A 24729-nucleotide genomic window follows, 5' to 3' on the forward strand; every position below is an offset into this window, starting at 1 on the left:
AAAAAAAACATTTTCTGCACAAGGCTGTGCAAGGTTCTCTCTGTGTGATTTCCAAATAAGTCCTGTCTACTTAAGACTTCCGCCTTGTGTCTCAAATTACTGCCAATGCATTGCCACATTAAATCGAGGCTTTCATCTACAGCATTTTGTGAATTTTATTTTGATATTGTAACTCTCGAATGAAACATTTTAGTCGCAAATCTGAGGTAGCAATGTCATTTTATTTCTTTTTTGAGGCGGGCTGCGGGGTAAGTCCTCTTGGCTTTTGCTTAATAGTACACATTGATTTCAAATGTTACATCTTTTTCCAGGATTCTGCTGATGTAGTAGGTTGCATATCGATTGGTCAGTAGTTTCTGATGTCTCTGGGATATGATGTAGGTGTTTTTCATATGTGATAGTGTGTTAAAGTTGCTCATTACGGATACTCAGGAATGAGACAGGACAATAAAGCTTTGAAAAGAACAGAGGAAGCAAGTGTGCAAGTGGAAAGCAGATAGCTCCCTGTGTAGAAAGGAAGCGCCTCTAAGCACAGCGGGACATGAGTTTGAGAGACAGAGAGTAGAGAGTGGTCACCCAAAAAGGAGCTAGGAAGGAAGGTAAAGAAGTCGACGGTGGCAAATAGGAGTAGAAAGGAAAGTGGGCGAGAAAGGAAATGAGATGGTGAGAGAGAGTCACATGACAGACAAATGGTTGCATCATACATCTAACCCCACACCATCATGGGCATTGTCTCTTGGTTGTCACCTCTTTCTCAAGTTTGCTTGAAAATGCACCGTTTGCCCACTCTTTAGCTGCTTCAGGCTAGCTCGCTGCGAGCGCTCGCCACAGTACAGTACGACAATTGTTTTACGCCCGCCACTTTCAAATGTCACCAGCCGCCACTGCCAATGTATATTCTTTTTTCAATTTTCAAACAGCAATTTCAAGCATTACGTTCAAGAGAATGCCTATCAAGGCTTTTCTCTAAAAGTGCATGGGGGTTCACCTTTTCCCATAAATCAACAGGAGTAGCTGAGATAAAAATAAATTCAAGACAGCATAAACGTTTACTGACACTTGATCAAATTCTGCTCATTGTATTATTGCATGCAAAAATCTTAAACTGTTATTCGATGCTGTGAGAAAACATTTACCCTAACAAATTAAGCAAGTAAGTGACATGGAGAAAGGAACAAGCTTTTAGTAAAACCAACTCACTGAGGAAAATTCACCTGCCGCTGTAGTTAAACCATGCAATTCACCTAGTATGGGTCTTCATTTTCCCTCAACTAGATAACTGCCAAACCCTCCAAGTATACCTAGCATAGAAGCAGATCCTAAAACCTCAAAGAATACCAAACAAAGCAGCAAACCTTTTGCTTACCCTCAGAAAACAGAACCATCCAACCCTGGCTCTGAAAGCCTCCAGAGAACTTTGAAAAGTTAGAAGATTGAGGAACAATACATGAAAGATTTATAGTGTCAGTTCTTGTTTTTTGCTGCATGAGTCCCTATGTTAGAGGCTTCCCTATTGTTTTGTAGCAAATGCCAGGATGAAGCTAGTTAGTAATTTTGCTCTGAATGCCATAAGAGCACTGCGCACTTCCTGTTATATTTATATTTTATATTGCACTGTTAAAGAGCAATATTCAAGTGGGAAGTCACTCCTAGGTAGTGAATGACCAAGTGTGGAGTCAGACAGCCTCAGGCAAAGGGGACACCGAACGCTGCACCTGTTTAATGATGACAGGGAAATGATATTCTCTTTAATTAACATCACCACTGCAAATCAAAACCCTTAAATTGTTGGTTGAATTTACAATATAGGGCCTCATTACGATGTCGGGCGAAAATGTTCCGCCTAACACTGTCTTGGATTCGGGATTCGACCAACTCGCGGTTGGCGGTTTCTCCCGACCGATTACAATGCTTCTGAATACCATTCGGAAGGACTCCCATTGACTTCTATTGGAGCCTGTGTACTGACCGACATGCAAGGTGTCTGCGAACACCTTGCACCCTGGCCCGGGCACCCCATTGTGCCTGCCGCACAGTGCATGATCTTACAAGGGGGTACCTTGGGTACTCCTGCTGCCCCATACCGGAGACCTTAGGATGAAGGGGCCTGCTAGGGGCCCCCAAAGTCAGTTTCCAACAGCCTTTTTGTGTCCGACAGACCGAGTTGGAAAGGCTGTCAGAATCCAACATTGTAATCAGTCGGTCAGAAATGCTGTCCGTAGAGATGTACGTATCGCCTCTGACTTGCTCGGATTCTCTGAATGCCTCGAAAGGTTCCCCTTGCGACCGCAAACATCGGAATCGGTCGGGCGGATTGGATTCTGACCGGCTCAGGAGGATGGGTTCCGACACGGTCTATGGGAATCCGGCTGTAGGTCAAAGGCTTTCAGACCAACATCGTAATAAAGCCCATAGTGTGTAATGTATTGTATATTTCATGTTATCATTTTAGGTGCAGGTTACATTAAGAAATATTGATCATTTTTGGTTAGTAAGCTGGTTTGGGAGGGATTTAGGAAGGATATTTATTCATCCACAAAAGAGTGAGCCCATTGCTATTCCCAACCTACACTTTTAACGTTACTACAACCAAAAGGGACTCAAAATGGTACCCCAGATCAAAGATAAAGTAAGTCCAGCACACTTTAAATAGTTTAAAATAATAATACATATAATTTAATGTCAAAATAGTTCATATAAAACATTGTAAAACCATTTTTGCATTTAAAAATTAATGTAACAATAAATGTCATTAAATATAGTTACATGGATTGTAATTTATTGTATACATCACTTTTATTAATTATTGATGCATTATCCAAAAATGCATTTTTTTATTTTCAATGGGAATTCATTTAAAATTTAAAATTGAGAGAAGCTTTTTAAATGTACATTTACATTAATTAAATATTTATTTCTAAATTTAGTTAATGGTGCTGTATTGTTTCTTTAGTTCTACATTTAAACGTAATGTATACCATTCATTTAAATTAATATTTAGCATACAAATATTCAAACATTCTTTATACTTACTCACAGGGAGATCTCCGCAGTTGGACCAGAGATCTTCCTATGGTAAAGTAAAGGGAAAATTCCCTAAATTGTATTATAGGGAAACCTCCACTTGGGTTGTGGAGATCACTGAAAGATAATGTACTGGTAATAGTAAAAGTAAAAAAGGTTATTAAACTTGAAAAGAATTTGTAAAAATAAGTATTTGTTAAATATTATTGTAAAGTAATTTATCATATGTATTTACATGTAGAACTAAAGATAAAAGCTATTAAGATTTCTAATCATTTCTTTTAATTATATTCAAGTATAGACAAACATTTGTAATATGCATTAATTAGTAAAAGTGATGCATGTATTCAATTTAAAGCAATTTAATTATATTTAAAGATTTTATTGCTTCTTTCTTTACAATTTACATTATTTTTTAAGTGCAGAAAACGTTATTAAAATATTTTATGATTACATTTTTAGCATTAAATTACATATTTTATTTATATTTTTGAAAAATGTAGATTATTTCTTTAAATTAACAATATATTCAAGTCCCTACATTATTATTTTCATTGGGAGGGTGTTACAGTACAAGTAGTAGGCATTTTAGCAGCAACTCACACTTGTAAATTTGACTGCATCTCCTTTTTTATGTCAGGGAAACCTGTAAGTTTACACTCGGTAGGCGAAGTGGTAAAGTTACTCAACAGTATAGGATTAAAGTTAATAATAAAAGTAATAATATTAGTATTAAAACCATTTGCACAGCCCACAGCTGTTTCAATGAGCCACACCAGTGCTAAATGGAATGAGTATCATCCAGGCACCATAAGAATGATATAATCAACAGAAGGTAATCACAAGGGAAAAAATATAATCAGAGATGTAATCAAAAACAAAAAAATGTATCTTTTTTTTTTCAATGGATTTAGAGGAAGCTCTCCGTACCCAAGGACAAATCACTGCAACCAATTGTTTTGAGGCTAAAAAGAACTTCATGTATTTTAAATTAGGGTATTTTTATCTAATGCGCCAAGAGGCCCTCCTAATAGGATGAAAGTTGTGCCATGTAAATAGTAGGTCACCTTGCATGCTATTTCAATTTCACACTTAACATTATGATATGCCACAGCGTAGATGTGATTTACTCTACAAAGACTAATCAGCACAGAAAGAGCCCTGGCATCTACATCTAACCAGCATATCATTCTACTGCTAATCACACAATTGTAATATAACATATCAAGAGCAAGTAAAGCTGTTTGAAGATGAGAAAAATGATTACCATTCAATCATAAGGCAGTTGTACAGAGTAATCCTCTAGTTGTAGTGCTACTTGGGAAGGAAACGAAAAGAAAGCTCTTCAACAGTGTAATTAGAAAGATTTTAATAAATGTACTAATACAGCATTTTGGCCTCCTACATGATAACTGTCTTTTTGTATTTAAGCAATATAACATCAGACTATCCCTCAATATTGATTTGAACAGGGGTTTATGATCGTCATCTAAGATAGGTGTTCACTTCTTTTATCATCAGACATATTTGAATCCTTTAAGACAGATAGCCATACCTTAAAATTAGTAATCATTGGTTGTGTTTTAGGATTGGTGGTGAATAAAAGACACCTTTCAAGCCCCTATTTAGGGTTTCTTTGAGCCAATAAGCACCTTTTAGGCACTGAATCGTCACTATGCAGCTTCAGAGTGAGGCCAGCAATTGGCAAATCAAACTTGGTCTTTCGACAACGGAAATACAAGGTCAAAGTACAGTGGCATAGCTAGACCTCAGACCGCCTGGGGTGGTCCCTGCATTTGCCACCCAGCGGCAGCTGCTTTAAAGAGGGGGAGGGGGGGCCATTTCTTGTAATGCCGTTGCTGCCCAAGATGCAAAAACAACAGTTGATGGACAGAATGCAGAACAATGTCATACATTCACCCCAGTACAGAGATCTGGACCTAAATCCATCGTTTGTTTGCACTCCACACCACTCCAGTTCAGACATGGCCATATGCAAATCAGCCTTGACCCTGTGCCTCATGGGAACAGTCCAGCCCGAACTGCCAAGCCATGTCTTTCCTGGACCGGAATCAAGCATCCTAGGATCGGTTTCTGGCTATCAGCCGTCTTCAGCCAGGATAGCTTGACTCCAGTGGTGTGGAGAGCATGGGACTCACGTCTGAGCATACCCATCCAACTCGAGGTGACACATGCAAAAACAACAGTTGAGGGACAGAATGCAGAACAATGTCATACATTCACCCAAGTACTGAGATCTGGGCCTAAATCCATCGTTTTTTTGCACTCCACACCACCAAGACGGCAGGTAACAGCTGGGGGGAAGGTGCCACCCACCCAAACTTGTGCTGTCCGGTGCAGATCGAATCCCCTTGTTAGCCACTGTCAAAGTGGAAAGCCAGATCCCCACACACATGTAACCCTAGACTGGTTTCAGCATTTTTCGGCATCACCAGTGAGGTTCGCCTTGAATCCAGGGGCTCAGATAGTACTGAACCCTTTGCATAATTGTATATGATGTTTAGAAAGAATAATTACTTGCTTTCTGTTTCTGTCACTCTTTTGCTTCAAGAAGAAAAGTTATTCAAATAGGCACTTGACCAGAAATAGCCTATTTAGTTCTCAAGTAACCTTTACAGAAAGTAGAAAAAGCAAATCATGTGTTATAGAAACAGAATATTAATCGAGTACCAAGGACAGCTCATACATAAAAACAGGATGAAAGTGCGAAACATCTACTTTCCTTTTATGTCTCGTACATTAACTCGATGCAAATACATTACTGCATCCCCAAGATAGACCTGCTCACATGCTCACAACCTTTGGTATCTTCTTTGAATGCGAAATCTATTACCAGGGAGTGCCTATATAATCAAAACTGACTACTGTTCAAAGGGCCTCAAGTATTACAGCAAGCGGAGTGTCTGAACAGCAGTTAAGCTAGGCTGATTTTCTATTTTGTTCTGTCATAAGTTGTCAATACCCTTGCATGAATCACAGCAAGGACTCTTATGTTTACATCTTGTTATATTTTCTATATAAATTCAACAGAGGTTTAGAATGCATCTCTCAATTTCTCCTTCGGCATTAGCCAAGAGTTATTGACTTTACCGATATTATATGTATAATATGCTTAATTATAGGGGCTATCGGCCAGAACTCTTTATCAATTGGTCTGTTTTCAGTGTCATTCAAAGTTGCCCTCCACCCACTACAGAATACATTGTGGGACAGGAATCCAGCCACTTCAGGCATTGACTAACTTTATTATGGTTCAGTGGTGGCTCCTCCACTAAGGCGTAGGAGCGTCACCCCACTGCTTTTTAGCAGTGAAATAAAGGAAAAATAAAATGATAACTTGAGGTTATTATCATTGTATTTGTTCCTGCTGCGGCTTCTCTGTGGGACAAGGCTGCTCTGCTCTCAGAGTATGGGGCGGAGTAGTGGGCACACTAAAGTTGCATGAATGTTTGGCCTGCCGTCTCTGGCCAACCAAACATTCAGGCGAACTTTACATGTTTTCAACCCAAGCTGTATTGCAGCTTGGGTAGAGAAAATGTGCAGGCTCTCACTGCTTGTCTGTGCACCAAACCGCGGTGCTCAGACCAATCACAAGGCTTTTATTAGCTATGGGGAGCCTGGGTGTGCTTCCTGTTATGGCTGGAGTGAGGTACTACTATGGATTACTACTATGGAGGAGAGACACAGCACGGAATCGGCGAGAAGGTAATATTGTTCTTTCTTTTTTTTACGTCTGCATACCCCCTGCACCCCACTCCGCCACCCCCTGTCCGTGCCGGCCCCCACTGCTGTGAATGACAGCATTCTGCCATTGAACAAGGAGCACATTCACACACCTTTATGTACAGGGATTTTTGGGGTGCATGTCAATCAATCAATCAATCAATCAGTGACACTTATAGAGCGCGCTACATACCCGTAGGGTCTCAAGGCGCTGGGGGGGGGGGGGGGGGGGGGCGCTACTGCTCGAACAGCCAGGTCTTCAGCTTCTTCCTGAAGGAGAGGTGGTCTTGGGTCAGGCGCAGGTCGGGAGGGAGGGAGTTCCAGGTCTTGGCGGCCAGGTAGGAGAAGGACCTTCCTCCTGTAGTCGCTCTTCGGATGCGGGGGACGGCGGCGAGGGCGTGGTTGGCTGATCGGAGGTGGCGTTTGGGAGCGTAGAAGTTGATCCGGCTGTTGAGGTAGCTCGGGCCTTGGTCGTGTAGGGCTTTGTGTGCGTGGGTGAGGAGGCGGAAGGTGATTCTTTTGTTGACGGGGAGCCAGTGAAGGTCTCTCAGATGTCCGGTGATGTGGCTGGTTCGTGGGATGTCGAGGATGAGTCTGGCTGAGGCGTTCTGGATCCGCTGGAGTCTCCTCTGGAGCTTGGCGGTGGTACCGGCGTAGAGGGCGTTGCCGTAGTCCAGTCGGCTGGTGACGAGGGCCTGGGTGACGGTCTTCCTGGTCTCGGTGGGGATCCACCGGAAGATCTTCCGTAGCATGCGTAGGATGTTGAAGCACGCCGAGGAGACGTTGTTGACTTGCCTGGTCATGGAGAGGGAGGAGTCCAGGATGAAGCCCAGGTTGCGTGCATGGTCTGTCGGTTTGGGTGCGGTGCCCAGGGCGGGAGGCCACCAGGAGTCGTCCCAGGCGGAGGGGGAAGAGCCCAGGATGAGGACCTCCGTCTTGTCAGAGTTCAGTTTCAGGCGGCTGGTCGTCATCCACTCGGCTACCTCTTTCATCCCTTCGTGCAGGTTGGCTCTGGCGGAGGCGGGGTCATTGGTCAGGGAGAGGATCAGCTGGGTGTCGTCGGCGTAGGAGATTATGCTGAGGTTGTGTTTGCGTACGATGGCCACGAGGGGGCTCATGTAGACGTTGAAGAGGGTGGGGCTCAGAGATGATCCTTGAGGGACGCCGCAGATGACTTCGGAGGCCTCTGACTTGTACGGTGGTAGGCGGACTCTCTGTGTTCTCCCGTCGAGGAAGGAGATGATCCATTCCAGCGCCTTGTCCTGGATTCCGATGTTGCTGAGGCGCTGTACTAGGGTGCGGTGGCAGACCGTGTCGAATGCCGCGGAGAGGTCTAGGAGGATGAGGGCCGCTGTTTCTCCCTTGTCCATCAGGGCTCGGATGTCATCGGTGGCGGCGATGAGGGCGGTCTCGGTGCTGTGATTGGCTCGGAAGCCGGACTGTGAGGGGTCGAGGGATCCGTTCGTCTCGAGGAAGGCGGCCATCTGCTTGTTGACGGTCTTCTCGATGACTCTGGCAGGAAACGGGAGGAGCGAGATGGGGCGGTAGTTCTTGAGTTCGGTGGGGTCCGCTGTTGGTTTCTTGAGTAGGGCGCTGAGTTCGGCGTGTTTCCAGCTCTCAGGGAAGGTGGCGGTGTCGAATGATGTGTTGATGATGTCTCGCAGGTGGGGTTCGATGACAGCGTCGGCCTTGTTGAAGACGTGGTGAGGGCAGGGGTCGGTCGGTGATCCGGAGTGGATGGAGTTCATCGTGCGGATGGTGTCTTCGGTGCTGATCGGGGTCCAGGCGTGGAGGGTGGTGGTGGGGGGTGGCTGTTCGGTCATGGTGTGCGTTGGTTGGTTGTTGAAGCTGTTGTGTATGTCCGCGATCTTGTTGTGGAAGTATGAAGCAAGGGAGTTGCAGAGGTCTTGCGATGGGGTGATGTCGATGTTTCCTGCGCTGGGGTTGGAAAGCTCTTTCACGATGTTGAAGAGTTCCTTGCAGTTGTGTGCGTTGTTGTCCAACCGTTCCTTGAATGCTGTTTTCTTGGCGGCGCGGATCAGCTGGTGGTGCTTCCGGGTGGCAAGCTTGAAGGAGGTCCTGTTGTCCGGTGTAGGTTCCCTTCTCCAGACTTTCTCGAGGGCTCGGCAGTTCTTCTTGGAGCTCTTGAGTTCGTCGGTGAACCACGGGCTTTCTTGCTTCCGGGTCTGCTGGGCGGGGTCCTCAGCGGGGCGAGCTCGTCCGCGCAGATGCTGATCCACTTCGTGAGGTTGTTGGCGGCCTGGCTGGGGTTCGCTGAGCTGGCAGGAGGGTGCTGGCTCAGGGAGGTGGCGAGCTGGTCTGCTGTGATCTTGTTCCAGCTTCTGCGGGCGGCCTGTTGCTGGTGGTGGTGGGTCGTCGTTCTCTTGAAGGTGAAGTGGACGCAGCTGTGGTCCGTCCATTGAAGCTCTGTGGCGTGGCTGAAGTCGATGTCTGTGCTGGAAGAGAAGACTGCGTCGAGTGTGTGTCCGGCGAGGTGGGAGGGGGTGTCCACTCAAAAGAGTGTCCCAGCGCTTTTCGGTGATGTGCACATGAAAGAGAATGGAAGCTGGCAACTGAACAAAAACACACAACGTAGTTCCAGTGAGTGGTAGGGGCTACTATGGTAATGTGAGGATTTTTGGGTCCCAAAACATATTTCTGCTTTTAGCCCTTGTTTCTTTTTTTTTAGATTGATGCGGGCCCATCATTTCCCCCAACACTAAAGTTTTGCAAAAACTATGACAAAACAAACCAAACACTGACGAAGACAAGAGGGTCAAGGCCAATTCCAAACCTACTGAATTTGTCGATGCTTGTTTTAAATGCCTGTGTTCTTCATTCTATATTGAACAGGCTTTATTTGCCTGGATGTCAGTCTCAGCTGGGTACATTTGAAACTGGAAGAAAATCCCAATTTTTAACGATGACCGTTAACCTGGAGTATAGTTCGCTCATAACAACTGACTGCATACAGCTTTAAGATACTGTCCTTTCTTTTGTATATCCAAGCAGTCTGTGCATAGAGCTTCCTCATATCATTCTTGATCTGTACGTGATGATGATGACCATGTTCTAGTGATCCAGAGCAAACCAGACACTGGTGCTCCAAACATCCCCAGAAAGTGCAATATAATGAAAAATAATAATTTGGAGATGAGGAAAAGATGCATTCATGAGTAATGAAATGTGCAACAATTTAATTCAGGACCATTTCACCGCCAGTCATCTACCAGGAGGTATCCTTAATCGTAGAATGAATTGGAAATGAATACTAATTGTGATTGCCGCAGCTGTGTACCAGAAATCAGATAATGACCCGAACAAGACTACCCACTCGACAAATTGAGTTATGCAACTAGAGTCTTTGTGGCAGGGTAATAGTAAGTAGTTTTGCCTACGCTCTGGCCTTCCAGAAGTACTGGAATCACCAGGTGGAAATGACTTCCCCCAAAACTTTTTGAGTGAAGCAAGTGAGAGGCCCTAAAGTATGGCCCTGTAGCCCTCAACATCAACCTTAATCCAAAACCATTAGCAGTGAAGATTCGTGCACCTGAAGTTTGCTTAAGTGATGGCATCAGCTGAAGGAATGTACATGTGAGTTTGGTATGTGTGTGTTCCATGATCCACCCTCCACTAAGTATATCATCCTACAAATGTAGTTAAGAGATTTTAAAAAAACAAGGTTTGTATGCAGACACTCAAAGTCAGCATTCAGGTATCATCTCCCCTTTACTTTACAGTCCTAAAAATAAACTTACAATCTGGTATTCATTTAACTGGGGAAAATAATAGAGTACCTTCTCAATGACTGCTCTAATGATCTCCAATCACTACAGAATAGTCAGTCTGTGTTTCGCTGCAAAAGACACTCTGCTTCTTCAGAGCTAGCACGCCAATTAGCAATCAGGCGTGGAAAGGCAAAGTGCTGCTGCACAATCTGATGGCATTGCTTAAAAACTCATCAGTGGTTTAGTAATGAAGAACAAGACTGCAAAATGAGTTTATGTGAACAGCAGGTTCCAGTTAAAACGAGATGAGCGCTATATTTCTGTGGACTTTGAAAATAAGTCTTTAATTGGAAATATATACATGGAATTCAGAAAGGCCCATTTAAAATCCTATGACTATGAGCAGAAAGGAATTTTGAGATGGGACTTTTTTTTCTATAGACCAGAAGAAGAAGAGGTGTGTTCTTGCTGAAAACTCGTGTTTGCTTTCTGTAAGGATGGATAGTCTTTAAAGCCTGTGCACAAAGAGAACCTTTACAACCATTAACAACACGTATGCTGTTTCTGAGTGCTGATCAATGATCATTGTAGCTTTTAGATGTTTCAAAAACTGTTAAAGATGATGTTGACTCATGAACAGGGATATGGTTTGAACTTTTTAAGGAATACTAATAAATTGATAGATGTTCCGGAAAAATATGTTTGTAATTTTTTTTATATATATATATATATATTACCCACTGGCGGTCGCCAGTACGTAGTTATAGTTAGGATTTTTTTCAATGTTCAATCTCAAAATTCTATTTGGAATAACTTTAGCGCCGGTTGACGAATCTGATTGAAAATTTCCTCAAAATGGCCTCGCGTCGTTCCGGTCCTTCCCTGAAAGTTTGGGGGGGATTCGTCAAGCGGAGGCCGAGATAAAAAGGGGGTCCCAAAACGCATTTTCCCCATGTTAATTTCCATAGGGCGATCGATTTCACTTTTAGCCCGAACGGCTGCATGGATTTCCACCAAACTTGGCAAAATTGTATGGACTGGTAGCCCGATGTGCCTTTGCTATGTCTCAAGATATGTGCTCCAGTGGATTTTGAGTAATTTAGGTTCAAAAAATATATATATCTATATAGAGACCTGCACCTTAACAGCGCTCTGTGGGCTAGCGCCTACCTGGTCACTTTTGCCGTATCCCTGTGTGGATCCCTGTCTGGAACTCGCAGCACCCGCTCCGTGGGTGCCGCTTCGTGCCTGGGCTCCAGCTGTGTCTGCCTGCTGCCGTGGGGAGTCCTGGTTTGCCAAAGCTTCAGGGCTGCGAGCGTGCAGGGACTACCTGACCCAGGTGTCCCTGCGAGACCGTGTCCATCTTCCGGTCCGCTCTCCCTGAAGCTCCGCCCCCCGCCCATCGAAGGAGGCTAAAAGCAACAGGATCAGTCTCTGACCCTTGGGAGACCTGCACCTTAACAGCGCTCTGTGGACTAGCGCCTACCTGGTCACTTTTGCCGTATCCCTGTGTGGATCCCTGTCTGGAACTCGCCGCACCCGCTCTGCGGGTGCCGCTTCGTGCCTGGGCTCCAGCTGTGTCTGCCTGCTGCCGTGGGGAGTCCTGGTTTGCCAAAGCTTCAGGGCTGCGAGCGTGCAGGGACTACCTGACCCAGGTGTCCCTGCGAGACCGTGTCCATCTTCCGGTCCGCTCTCCCTGAAGCTCCGCCCCCGCCCTTTCCATCAACTATAAACATTGTGCGAACTCCCGCAGCGCGGGACGCAGCCCGGGGCAAAGACCGGGCTAAGAGCGGGCCGTTTGAGGCCGTTCGAGGATGGAGAGGACTGCACTGGCCCATCCCTTTTTCACCTGATATTCCTGGACTCCATAGATTTACTTAGGGACTCAAGATCCACCTTCGCCACTGTGCTCCTATCGCTATGAATTCAAGGGTAACTCGCAGCAAAACGTCCAAAGGTGGGTCACAGATTAGCGGCCCCATGGATGACTTTATTACCCGCACCAACATAGCCATTGACGAAGAGATATCCAAACTTCAAAACCGGGTCTCGCTAGAATTAGATGCTGCCAGACGACTGTCCCAAGTAATTGCACTTTCCAAGAAATCCTCCTTAGGCCACATAGCAACTTCTGTCACCCCTGAGCGCCCGGCCCTTCCACATTGTATAATTACACAGGTTGATGTTCATCATTCCCCGACTCCGGCTACTCGCCAATCTGCCTTAGGAAATAATGTTGAAATAATCCCACCGATACCATCTAGTGTGTCCAACCCAACCCCTATCGTTCCCTTTCCGATAAATCTACCTAATATTACCTCTAGTGGCAAGCAACCAAAGAGGAAACGCAATTCTCGCTCTGCTTATTTTCGCAAAAAAGCGAAAATTGCTGTTCCCAAAGATCTGCCTCTGGCTAACATCACAGCACCTAGTGCTGGCACAGAGCCTACTCTTAATGCACAGCCACCTAGTGAGGGACAGGAAAAGGTTCCATCCATTCCCTCCCCTAATACCCCAGCAGGTGTGGACCCTGAAGTAGATGGGTTAACTAAAAATAACAAGGAATTTATAGAGGTGGTATGGGAGACTCTTAAAAAACTTTTGTCACCCCTAGATTTAAGACTATCTAGGATTGAAAACAACTTGTTAGAAATGGAGAAAAGCATTATTGCTTTGGCCACTCTGGGGTTGAAAAGTCTTGAAAACCAGGGTATCACTGTTGCTGACCCAACGCCACAATCCATTGCACCCCAAACCAACCAAACTTCTTCTAATGTATTACCCATAATAAAGCCTGTCCCTAAACCGAGGACTGTTACGGTGGAGCAAGCTCGTGAAAAACCAAAGGTTCCTCCACGGGACTCTTCACGCCACCAGCAAAATTCCAAACATAATATACCCAACAGGTCGATTCCTAGTGAAACCCAAGTCCCTCCAGCAAAAGACAACTTTAGAGGTGGCTATATTGACCTCCCCCCAGAGGCAAACGACTATGTGGTTGTTCTGACGGGTGTTCCCATGATAGGTGATGGCCAATCTGAAAATCACTGGTCGCTCAAAAATAAAATAATGCACTGGTTAAACGTAAACAGACCAATCCCCATTGGCCGAAGAAGTCGCGTACTAATGGTTCGCAGAACTCCCTGGGTAGGCCCAACGCTGAAATCCATCCCGGGAGACTGCGTAGTAGTGACCTTCGAAGATCCCCACACGGCGCATCACATTTGCATGTGGCCAAGCAATGATGACTCCCTAGTTACACCCAAACCATTATCCTTTTTTTATCCTCCTCGACCAAGCCGAAATCAGGGGGAAAATTGGACATTGGTCCAGCAACACCCATGGCTGAATAAGTCCCGTGGCCAGAAGGAGACCCTACTACATTGGAACGGTCTCTCTACTTACAACAGATTCAGGACTCTAGAGGAGGTGGATTGACTCCCAGTGCAACCAGCTAACCAACCTCGAACGGAAATCTTACCATCGCAGGGGCATGACTCCAAGGATTGCACTGGTTCTGAGTTTGTAACAAATAAAGCGGGACGACCAAACAGCCCACGGTTTGAAGGGGAGCCTTCCACATCTGATACAACTAAAACTCCCGGCAGGGAAGATTGGCGGTACCTACCCTATATGTCCCACCCTGTAGCTACCTCTATCGAACCATCTGGTCCTACCTCTTCTGGCTGCTTTGTGACCCCTAACCAGCAAATTGAGCTACCTGTGAGGTCTCCTAAACTTGAGGATACGTTTGTTTCTCCTAGGCCTATTGTTTCTACCAAGGCTTCTCCACCCGGTGACTTTTCCCTAAAAATCTTAAGTTGGAATGTGGCTGGTCTTGGTCGCAACTTCGATATTCCTGAATGGAATGATTTCCTGGAACCCTATCACATCTGTCTTTTCCAGGAAACCTGGTGCATGGAGCCAAGACACCGAGTGGGATTCTCTACCTTTTTTATCCCCGCTGCCCAGGAACAAGGTTCCAAAGGTCGCCCTTCAGGCGGCCTAATTATTTGGATCAATATTGCACTGGACTTCAGAGTAATAGTAAGAAACACCCAGTCACCTGATCTCCAGTGGCTAATGATAACCCACAAAGGGGGAAGAAGTTTGGAACTCTTTAATATCTACCTGAGGGGTGCCAAAGGCGGTGCATCCCATCTACCCTCTACAGGCCTAAACCACAATCTGGCCGCCTGCAGTGTGGACTCTTACGTAATGCTTGCAGGCGACTTCAATTGCTGTTTTGAACCCCTGGCTAGAGAAGACATCTTGGACACTTTTGAGGAGGATACCAGGAGAGGCATTCCTATTCTTAGCCTTGACCCGATCCCTAAATGGTCGCAAAACGCCATTGAGATCAATGCTCTTTGTATGGAGCATAACTTGCGTGCAGCAAACGGGCGTTCCAAATCTGACCATACAGGTGCCCATACCTACAACAGACCAGGCCATACATCAAGGATCGATTTTGTGATGCTCAACTATAACCTCTGAAAAAACAACACACCTGCCTATACTGAGCAGTTATTTTCTAAACAATAATTATTGAAATGTGCATGAAAAATAAGCATGAGCACTTGCTTTAGGAATTGCAACGTTTGTTTTAATTCTTTGCAGACTATTTTGCTTTTTAGTCTTTCTTTGTTTTTTAAGGCATGAGAATACAAAAATTGTGAAGAAAAATATTATACATTTATATACAAACAGGAAAAAACAAGCTTTGGTATGTACATAATTCACCCAAACTCACATTCAACACATTCTTGGCCATCCAATCATACAAAAACACATTCATACTGGTCCCATTGTCATAACACAGTTGTGAAAATACAAAGAAAATAACATTTGCTGATTTCAAACGTTAATCAAACTTTTTTTCACAGTTTTTTAAAAAAAATGATCTTTCAATTAAATGACATATCCATATAAAAAATAATGACACGGGACCGGGTCAGGTCGACGCGTTTCGAACCCTATCATTCCAAGGGTTCTCTTCAGGACCACAGTTTTACTATAAAGGAAGAGGAGAGCAATAGTCACTAAACCGAAACCTGAGAGATCAACGTCTCAACCAATGCACCGCCAAACTCAGCTTACCTCAACAAGTGGGTCAAGGCTCCTCAAGTAGTATAGGGAGACAGATGTATTCCCAGCAAAGGGGGAGTGAAGAAGTGCTGTAAAAGAGAACAGGTATACTCAATCATACAGAGTCTCATATGTCTCACTGTGTCTAGGCTAGTGAAATCACAGGATGGGTCCGCACGCTCACCTTAAATGCAGCGAGTGTCTGCTCAACAGATGCTTGCAAAATGGGTTACGCTCGGTCCGCGTAGTGTGTGGATCCGGCGTCCCTGTAGTTGGGAAAGTGGAAGGACAGTATTCGTGAGAATCCGAAATGCGAGGGAAGGCGCATGGTCAGCGGCTAAAGATCGGCGCTTGCTCGTGCCTGGGTCTGCTTACCGTGAAAAGGTATTCCAAAAGTCAAAACGGTAATTCAAAAGTCCTCGCTCCTCACCCTGCAGTCACTAGCAGGTTACTGAGGCCTCCCTGTAGTTTAGCTCAAGAGTATGGTCGCGCCCCAAGGGGTGTAGGGAGTTGTAGTCTCATGTAATGTGTACCAAGGAGAATTCTGGGAGATGAAGTCCAGTGGGCAGTGTCATGGATAAGTTTTGTAAATTTCAGAAATTTCGTTCAATCCATTGACCGCTGTGTCATATTTCATGATCAGTAAGGCCTCTCTTTGATTCAATCTTATTTCCAAATCCCCTCCTCTTGGGTCTTTTTCGATTTTGGACAGGACAGTCCACTTGAAGTTATTTTTGTCATGTTTCTTCGTCACCCAATGGTGTACCAAGGGCGCATTCTCAACTTCTCTGCGCAGTCTGGATTTATGCTGCGTGATGCGTTGTCTGACCTCTTGGGTAGTTTTCCCAATGTATAACTTTGGGCAGGGGCATAGAATCGCATAAACCACATTCCTTGTTTTGCAGTTTGTGAAAGCTTCATGCTTCCAATGAATGTTGTTAAAGGAGAACACTGTTTCTTCCATGGTGTCATGACAACAAATGCAAGTGCCACATTTGTGATGTCCTTTAATCTGGGGAAAGCCGAATAAGCTTCTTAGAGTTGGTAGTTGTTTGCTGGGTAATGCTGCCCTCACAATATGGTTTGCCACACTCTTTTCTTTCTTGAAAGCAAATAAAGGTGGATTCCTAAAGTCCTCATGCAAGTCTTTCACTAGATGCCAATTAAGATTTATCAGCTTCTTGAGTTGATTTGCAGCAGGGCAAAAGGTTGATACACACACCACTCGATTTTGCTCAACCTTAGCTTTTTTATGCATTAGTGTTTCGCGAGGCGTCCACCAAGCTCGCTTAAGGGATAGCTTTAAAAGTTTTCTCGGATATCCTCTTTGGAGAAGCCTCTCCATGAGTGAATTTGCATGGTCGAAATAATCCTCTTTATCTGAACAATTCCTTCGGATCCTCAAGAATTGTCCAAATGGTAAATTCTGTCTCAGACTTCGCGGGTGGTTACTGGTGAACAACAATGCCTTGTTCCTATCGGTTGATTTTCTGAATAAAGTTGTTTCCAGGCTTCCATTACGGGGGACAACTTTCACGTCCAGAAATGTGATGGATTGGTTGGACGATGTACAGTTAAATTTTATGTCGCTTGTGCGCCCATTGAGCCATTCAACAAACCCATTAAGGGTTTCTAGAGTCCCAGTCCAGATGAAGAAAACGTCATCTATGTAACGCATGTAATGCGAAATCTGATGACTGAAGGGATTATCATTGTAAACGAATTTTTCCTCGTAGAGACCCATGAACATGATCGCTAGTTCCGGGGCAAATGGACACCCCATGGCTACTCCCTTGACCTGAAGGAAGTAGTCGGAGTCAAAAGTAAAAAAATTCTTTTTAATGCGAAAGATGCCAGCTGTAAAATGAATTCTGAAGGGACCTGACAAGGTCTGGCACGTGTGTCCAAGAAACATGAAAGTGTCTCAAGAGCCTGATCCTGAGGAATCTGCGTGTACAACGACACGACGTCTAGCGTCACTAGAAGCTGGGAACTTTGTTCAAAAGATACTGTGCTGATTCTTTGGAGGAAGGCCGTGGTATCTTGAAGATGTGCTGGAATCTCTTCAATGAAGGGTTTAAGGAAAAATTCAATATACTTCGCCACTGGTTCTAATAAGGACTCACACCCAGAAACTATGGGGCGTCCTGGCGGGTTTACTTCATCCTTATGGATCTTAGGTAATAAATAAAAAACTGGAGTTCGTGGATTCTTATTCTGTAGAAAAGTCAGTTCTTTGGGTCCGACAAACCCTAGATCGAATCCTTTTTGGATCGCTGCGAATAGTTCACTTTGAATTTCAAGTGTAGGGTTTTTTGTGATGCGTCTGTAGCATGAGTTGTCATCCAGTTGACGAAGTGCTTCCGTTTTATATTTATTAATGTCCCAGATGACCACTGCTCCCCCCTTGTCTGCTTGTTTGACTACTATAGTTTCGTCATTTTTCAAGGTTGTTAAAGCCTCTTTTTCAGCTTTGGCAAGATTGAATTTAACGAAGTTCCTCTTTTTTTCTAGGGCTGATATTCCTGATAGAACTGTTCGTTCGAACGTGATAATCTCTTTAGGAATCTTTGAGCCAGCTGGGCAAAAGGTGGATTTCTTCCTTAGTCCCGTTACTTCGGGTTGATGTTCCTCGCATATATCCGAAAAGAATGTTTTTAATCTTATTTTGCGACAGAATTCCAATGTTTCTGACTTCATCTTAATGAAGTCTGTGGGTCTCGACGGGACAAATCCAAGGCCCTTCGTCAAGATCGATGTTTCAGCCTCATTTAGAGTCCTGTCAGATAAGTTAAAGATGGATGGGAGATCTAACTCTTGTAGAACCGGGACCGTGTCCTCATTTCCCATGGCTGGACGGGACGTGACCGACCTCTGGGCTTCTGGGGGCCTTGTCCTAAAAATGGTGCCTGGTTTTGTTGTTGTCGTTGTCCCTGATCTTGTGGGTTGCCTTGCCTATTTTGATAGGATCTATTAGTATTGTTTGAATCACTTCCGGAAGAAGATGTATCTGAGAATGAAACGAATTTACGTCGTGATCGACCTTGATTATCCTGGAGAAACCTCCGTGAATCAGGGTTGGAATAAAAGTCTTTTCTCAAGTAGGGGTATACGGATTCCAGAGAGAAATTTTTCTTGTCCAGCTCAAACTTATTGTTTTTTTGGGCAACCGTGAAATCCTTAAATTCGCCGATTTCTTTTTCCACCTTTTCCAGGAGTCCTTTGGAGTCAGTTATGAGTTGATTGTCTTGAATTTCTTTCTCAAGTGCTGCAATTTCTTCAAGTTCTTTAACTGAAATTCTGTGTGCGGTCTCAATAGTAAGGACCATCAGGTCCCTACTGCACTTTGTTTCAACCCCACTGAATCCTTTTTTGTATTCAGGGTCGTCCGTGAACACGACCGGGATGTTGCGAATTTGAAGTCCTGCAGGGATCGTGCCTGATTTTAAATGCTGGAGTAAAAAATGTCCATGGAGATCCGTCCTGATTTGTTTTTTACGTAAACGTATAAGTTTTTCAGATTCGTTGACAGTATTAGCCGCAACGCTGAGGGTTGCAGATGCAAAGGGAGGCGGATCTCTGATCAGGTTTTGAATATGTTCCTCTGTGTAAGCTACCGTGTCCTGTTCAGCCATACCCACACTGAACACACGTGCAAGACAAAAAAGAAAATTAGAGAAAGTATGTGCACAATGAATATGGTGCAAGAAAAAGAGGTTCAAGAGAAACTACATCCCACACCACAAACACTAAATATAACCCAATGGTACACCAGGATTAGTCCTGTGGCAGCTCCTTCTCTGCCCACCAGAACCTCGCGAGCATGCGCCCGCTAAACAGTTTAAATAACAGAAGAGGGTCTTGACTCGAAACTCAGCAAGGCTGAGCCAACAGTAACTGAAAAAACAACACACCTGCCTATACTGAGCAGTTATTTTCTAAACAATAATTATTGAAATGTGCATGAAAAATAAGCATGAACACTTGCTTTAGGAATTGCAACGTTTGTTTTAATTCTTTGCAGACTATTTTGCTTTTTAGTCTTTGTTTGTTTTTTAAGGCATGAGAATACAAAAATTGTGAAGAAAAATATTATACATTTATATACAAACAGGAAAAAACAAGCTTTGGTATGTACATAATTCACCCAAACTCACATTCAACACATTCTTGGCCATCCAATCATACAAAAACACATTCATACTGGTCCCATTGTCATAACACAGTTGTGAAAATACAAAGAAAATAACATTTGCTGATTTCAAACGTTAATCAAACTTTTTTTCACAGTTTTTTGAAAAAAATGATCTTTCAATTAAATGACATATCCATATAAAAAATAATGACACGGGACCGGGTCAGGTCGACGCGTTTCGAACCCTATCATTCCAAGGGTTCTCTTCAGGACCACAGTTTTACTACGAAGGAAGAGGAGAGCAATAGTCACTAAACCGAAACCTGAGAGATCAACGTCTCAACCAATGCACCGCCAAACTCAGCCTACCTCAACAAGTGGGTCAAGGCTCCTCAAGTAGTATAGGGAGACAGATGTATTCCCAGCAAAGGGGGAGCGAAGAAGTGCTGTAAAAGAGAACAGGTATACTCAATCATACAGAGTCTCATATGTCTCACTGTGTCTAGGCTAGTGAAATCACAAGATGGGTCCGCGCGCTCACCTTAAATGCAGCGCGTGTCTGCTCAACAGATGCTTGCAAAATGGGTTACGCTCGGTCCGCGTAGTGTGTGGATCCGGCGTCCCTGTAGTTGGGAAAGTGGAAGGACAGTATTCGTGAGAATCCGAAATGCGAGGGAAGGCGCATGGTCAGCGGCTAAAGATCGGCGCTTGCTCGTGCCTGGGTCTGCTTACCGTGAAAAGGTATTCCAAAAGTCAAAACGGTAATTCAAAAGTCCTCGCTCCTCACCCTGCAGTCACTAGCAGGTTACTGAGGCCTCCCTGTAGTTTAGCTCAAGAGTATGGTCGCGCCCCAAGGGGTGTAGGGAGTTGTAGTCTCATGTAATGTGTACCAAGGAGAATTCTGGGAGATGAAGTCCAGTGGGCAGTGTCAAGGATAAGTTTTGTAAATTTCAGAAATTTCGCTCAATCCATTGACCGCTGTGTCATATTTCATGATCAATAAGGCCTCTCTTTGATTCAATCTTATTTCCAAATCCCCTCCTCTTGGGTCTTTTTTGATTTTGGACAGGACAGTCCACTTGAAGTTATTTTTGTCATGTTTCTTCGTCACCCAATGGTGTACCAAGGGCGCATTCTCAACTTCTCTGCGCAGTCTGGATTTATGCTGCGTGATGCGTTGTCTGACCTCTTGGGTAGTTTTCCCAATGTATAACTTTGGGCAGGGGCATAGAATCGCATAAACCACATTCCTTGTTTTGCAGTTTGTGAAAGCTTCATGCTTCCAATGAATGTTGTTAAAGGAGAACACTGTTTCTTCCATGGTGTCATGACAACAAATGCAAGTGCCACATTTGTGATGTCCTTTAATCTGGGGAAAGCCGAATAAGCTTCTTAGAGTTGGTAGTTGTTTGCTGGGTAATGCTGCCCTCACAATATGGTTTGCCACACTCTTTTCTTTCTTGAAAGCAAATAAAGGTGGATTCCTAAAGTCCTCATGCAAGTCTTTCACTAGATGCCAATTAAGATTTATCAGCTTCTTGAGTTGATTTGCAGCAGGGCAAAAGGTTGATACACACACCACTCGATTTTGCTCAACCTTAGCTTTTTTATGCATTAGTGTTTCGCGAGGCGTCCACCAAGCTCGCTTAAGGGATAGCTTTAAAAGTTTTCTCGGATATCCTCTTTGGAGAAGCCTCTCCATGAGTGAATTTGCATGGTCGAAATAATCCTCTTTATCTGAACAATTCCTTCGGATCCTCAAGAATTGTCCAAATGGTAAATTCTGTCTCAGACTTCGCGGGTGGTTACTGGTGAACAATAATGCCTTGTTCCTATCGGTTGATTTTCTGAATAAAGTTGTTTCCAGGCTTCCATTACGGGGGACAACTTTCACGTCCAGAAATGTGATGGATTGGTTGGACGATGTACAGTTAAATTTTATGTCGCTTGTGCGCCCATTGAGCCATTCAACAAACCCATTAAGGGTTGCATGAGGACTTTAGGAATCCACCTTTATTTGCTTTCAAGAAAGAAAAGAGTGTGGCAAACCATATTGTGAGGGCAGCATTACCCAGCAAACAACTACCAACTCTAAGAAGCTTATTCGGCTTTCCCCAGATTAAAGGACATCACAAATGTGGCACTTGCATTTGTTGTCATGACACCATGGAAGAAACAGTGTTCTCCTTTAACAACATTCATTGGAAGCATGAAGCTTTCACAAACTGCAAAACAAGGAATGTGGTTTATGCGATTCTATGCCCCTGCCCAAAGTTATACATTGGGAAAACTACCCAAGAGGTCAGACAACGCATCACGCAGCATAAATCCAGACTGCGCAGAGAAGTTGAGAATGCGCCCTTGGTACACCATTGGGTGACGAAGAAACATGACAAAAATAACTTCAAGTAGACTGTCCTGTCCAAAATCGAAAAAGACCCAAGAGGAGGGGATTTGGAAATAAGATTGAATCAAAGAGAGGCCTTACTGATCATGAAATATGACACAGCGGTCAATGGATTGAACGAAATTTCTGAAATTTACAAAACTTATCCTTGACACTGCCCACTGGACTTCATCTCCCAGAATTCTCCTTGGTACACATTACATGAGACTACAACTCCCTACACCCCTTGGGGCGCGACCATACTCTTGAGCTAAACTACAGGGAGGCCTCAGTAACCTGCTAGTGACTGCAGGGTGAGGAGCGAGGACTTTTGAATTACCGTTTTGACTTTTGGAATACCTTTTCACGGTAAGCAGACCCAGGCACGAGCAAGCGCCGATCTTTAGCCGCTGACCATGCGCCTTCCCTCGCATTTCGGATTCTCACGAATACTGTCCTTCCACTTTCCCAACTACAGGGACGCCGGATCCACACACTACGCGGACCGAGCGTAACCCATTTTGCAAGCATCTGTTGAGCAGACACGCGCTGCATTTAAGGTGAGCGCGGGACCCATCCTGTGATTTCACTAGCCTAGACACAGTGAGACATATGAGACTCTGTATGATTGAGTATACCTGTTCTCTTTTACAGCACTTCTTCGCTCCCCCTTTGCTGGGAATACATCTGTCTCCCTATACTACTTGAGGAGCCTTGACCCACTTGTTGAGGTAGGCTGAGTTTGGCGGTGCATTGGTTGAGACGTTGATCTCTCAGGTTTCGGTTTAGTGACTATTGCTCTCCTCTTCCTTTATAGTAAAACTGTGGTCCTGAAGAGAACCCTTGGAATGATAGGGTTCGAAACGCGTCGACCTGACCCGGTCCCGTGTCATTATTTTTTATATGGATATGTCATTTAATTGAAAGATCATTTTTTTCAAAAAACTGTGAAAAAAAGTTTGATTAACGTTTGAAATCAGCAAATGTTATTTTCTTTGTATTTTCACAACTGTGTTATGACAATGGGACCAGTATGAATGTGTTTTTGTATGATTGGATGGCCAAGAATGTGTTGAATGTGAGTTTGGGTGAATTATGTACATACCAAAGCTTGTTTTTTCCTGTTTGTATATAAATGTATAATATTTTTCTTCACAATTTTTGTATTCTCGTGCCTTAAAAAACAAAGAAAGACTAAAAAGCAAAATAGTCTGCAAAGAATTAAAACAAACGTTGCAATTCCTAAAGCAAGTGTTCATGCTTATTTTTCATGCACATTTCAATAATTATTGTTTAGAAAATAACTGCTCAGTATAGGCAGGTGTGTTGTTTTTTCAGTTACTGTTGGCTCAGCCTTGCTGAGTTTCGAGTCAAGACCCTCTTCTGTTATTTAAACTGTTTAGCGGGCGCATGCTCGCGAGGTTCTGGTGGGCAGAGAAGGAGCTGCCACAGGACTAATCCTGGTGTACCATTGGGTTATATTTAGTGTTTGTGGTGTGGGATGTAGTTTCTCTTGAACCTCTTTTTCTTGCACCATATTCATTGTGCACATACTTTCTCTAATTTTCTTTTTTGTCTTGCACGTGTGTTCAGTGTGGGTATGGCTGAACAGGACACGGTAGCCTGCACAGAGGAACATATTCAAAACCTGATCAGAGATCCGCCTCCCTTTGCATCTGCAACCCTCAGCGTTGCGGCTAATACTGTCAACGAATCTGAAAAACGTATACGTTTACGTAAAAAACAAATCAGGACGGATCTCCATGGACATTTTTTACTCCAGCATTTAAAATCAGGCACGATCCCCGCAGGACTTCAAATTCGCAACATCCCGGTCGTGTTCACGGACGACCCTGAATACAAAAAAGGATTCAGTGGGGTTGAAACAAAGTGCAGTAGGGACCTGATGGTCCTTACTATTGAGACCGCACACAGAATTTCAGTTAAAGAACTTGAAGAAATTGCAGCACTTGAGAAAGAAATTCAAGACAATCAACTCATAACTGACTCCAAAGGACTCCTGGAAAAGGTGGAAAAAGAAATCGGCGAATTTAAGGATTTCACGGTTGCCCAAAAAAACAATAAGTTTGAGCTGGACAAGAAAAATTTCTCTCTGGAATCCGTATACCCCTACTTGAGAAAAGACTTTTATTCCAACCCTGATTCACGGAGGTTTCTCCAGGATAATCAAGGTCGATCACGACGTAAATTCGTTTCATTCTCAGATACATCTTCTTCCGGAAGTGATTCAAACAATACTAATAGATCCTATCAAAATAGGCAAGGCAACCCACAAGATCAGGGACAACGACAACAACAAAACCAGGCACCTTTTTTAGGACAAGGCCCCCAGAAGCCCAGAGGTCGGTCACGTCCCGTCCAGCCATGGGAAATGAGGACACGGTCCCGGTTCTACAAGAGTTAGATCTCCCATCCATCTTTAACTTATCTGACAGGACTCTAAATGAGGCTGAAACATCGATCTTGACGAAGGGCCTTGGATTTGTCCCGTCGAGACCCACAGACTTCATTAAGATGAAGTTAGAAACATTGGAATTCTGTCGCAAAATAAGATTAAAAACATTCTTTTCGGATATATGCGAGGAACATCAACCCGAAGTAAC

This window comes from Lissotriton vulgaris, chromosome 5 (assembly GCF_964263255.1).
Source record: "Lissotriton vulgaris chromosome 5, aLisVul1.2, whole genome shotgun sequence".
Classification (NCBI taxonomy): domain Eukaryota; kingdom Metazoa; phylum Chordata; class Amphibia; order Caudata; family Salamandridae; genus Lissotriton; species Lissotriton vulgaris.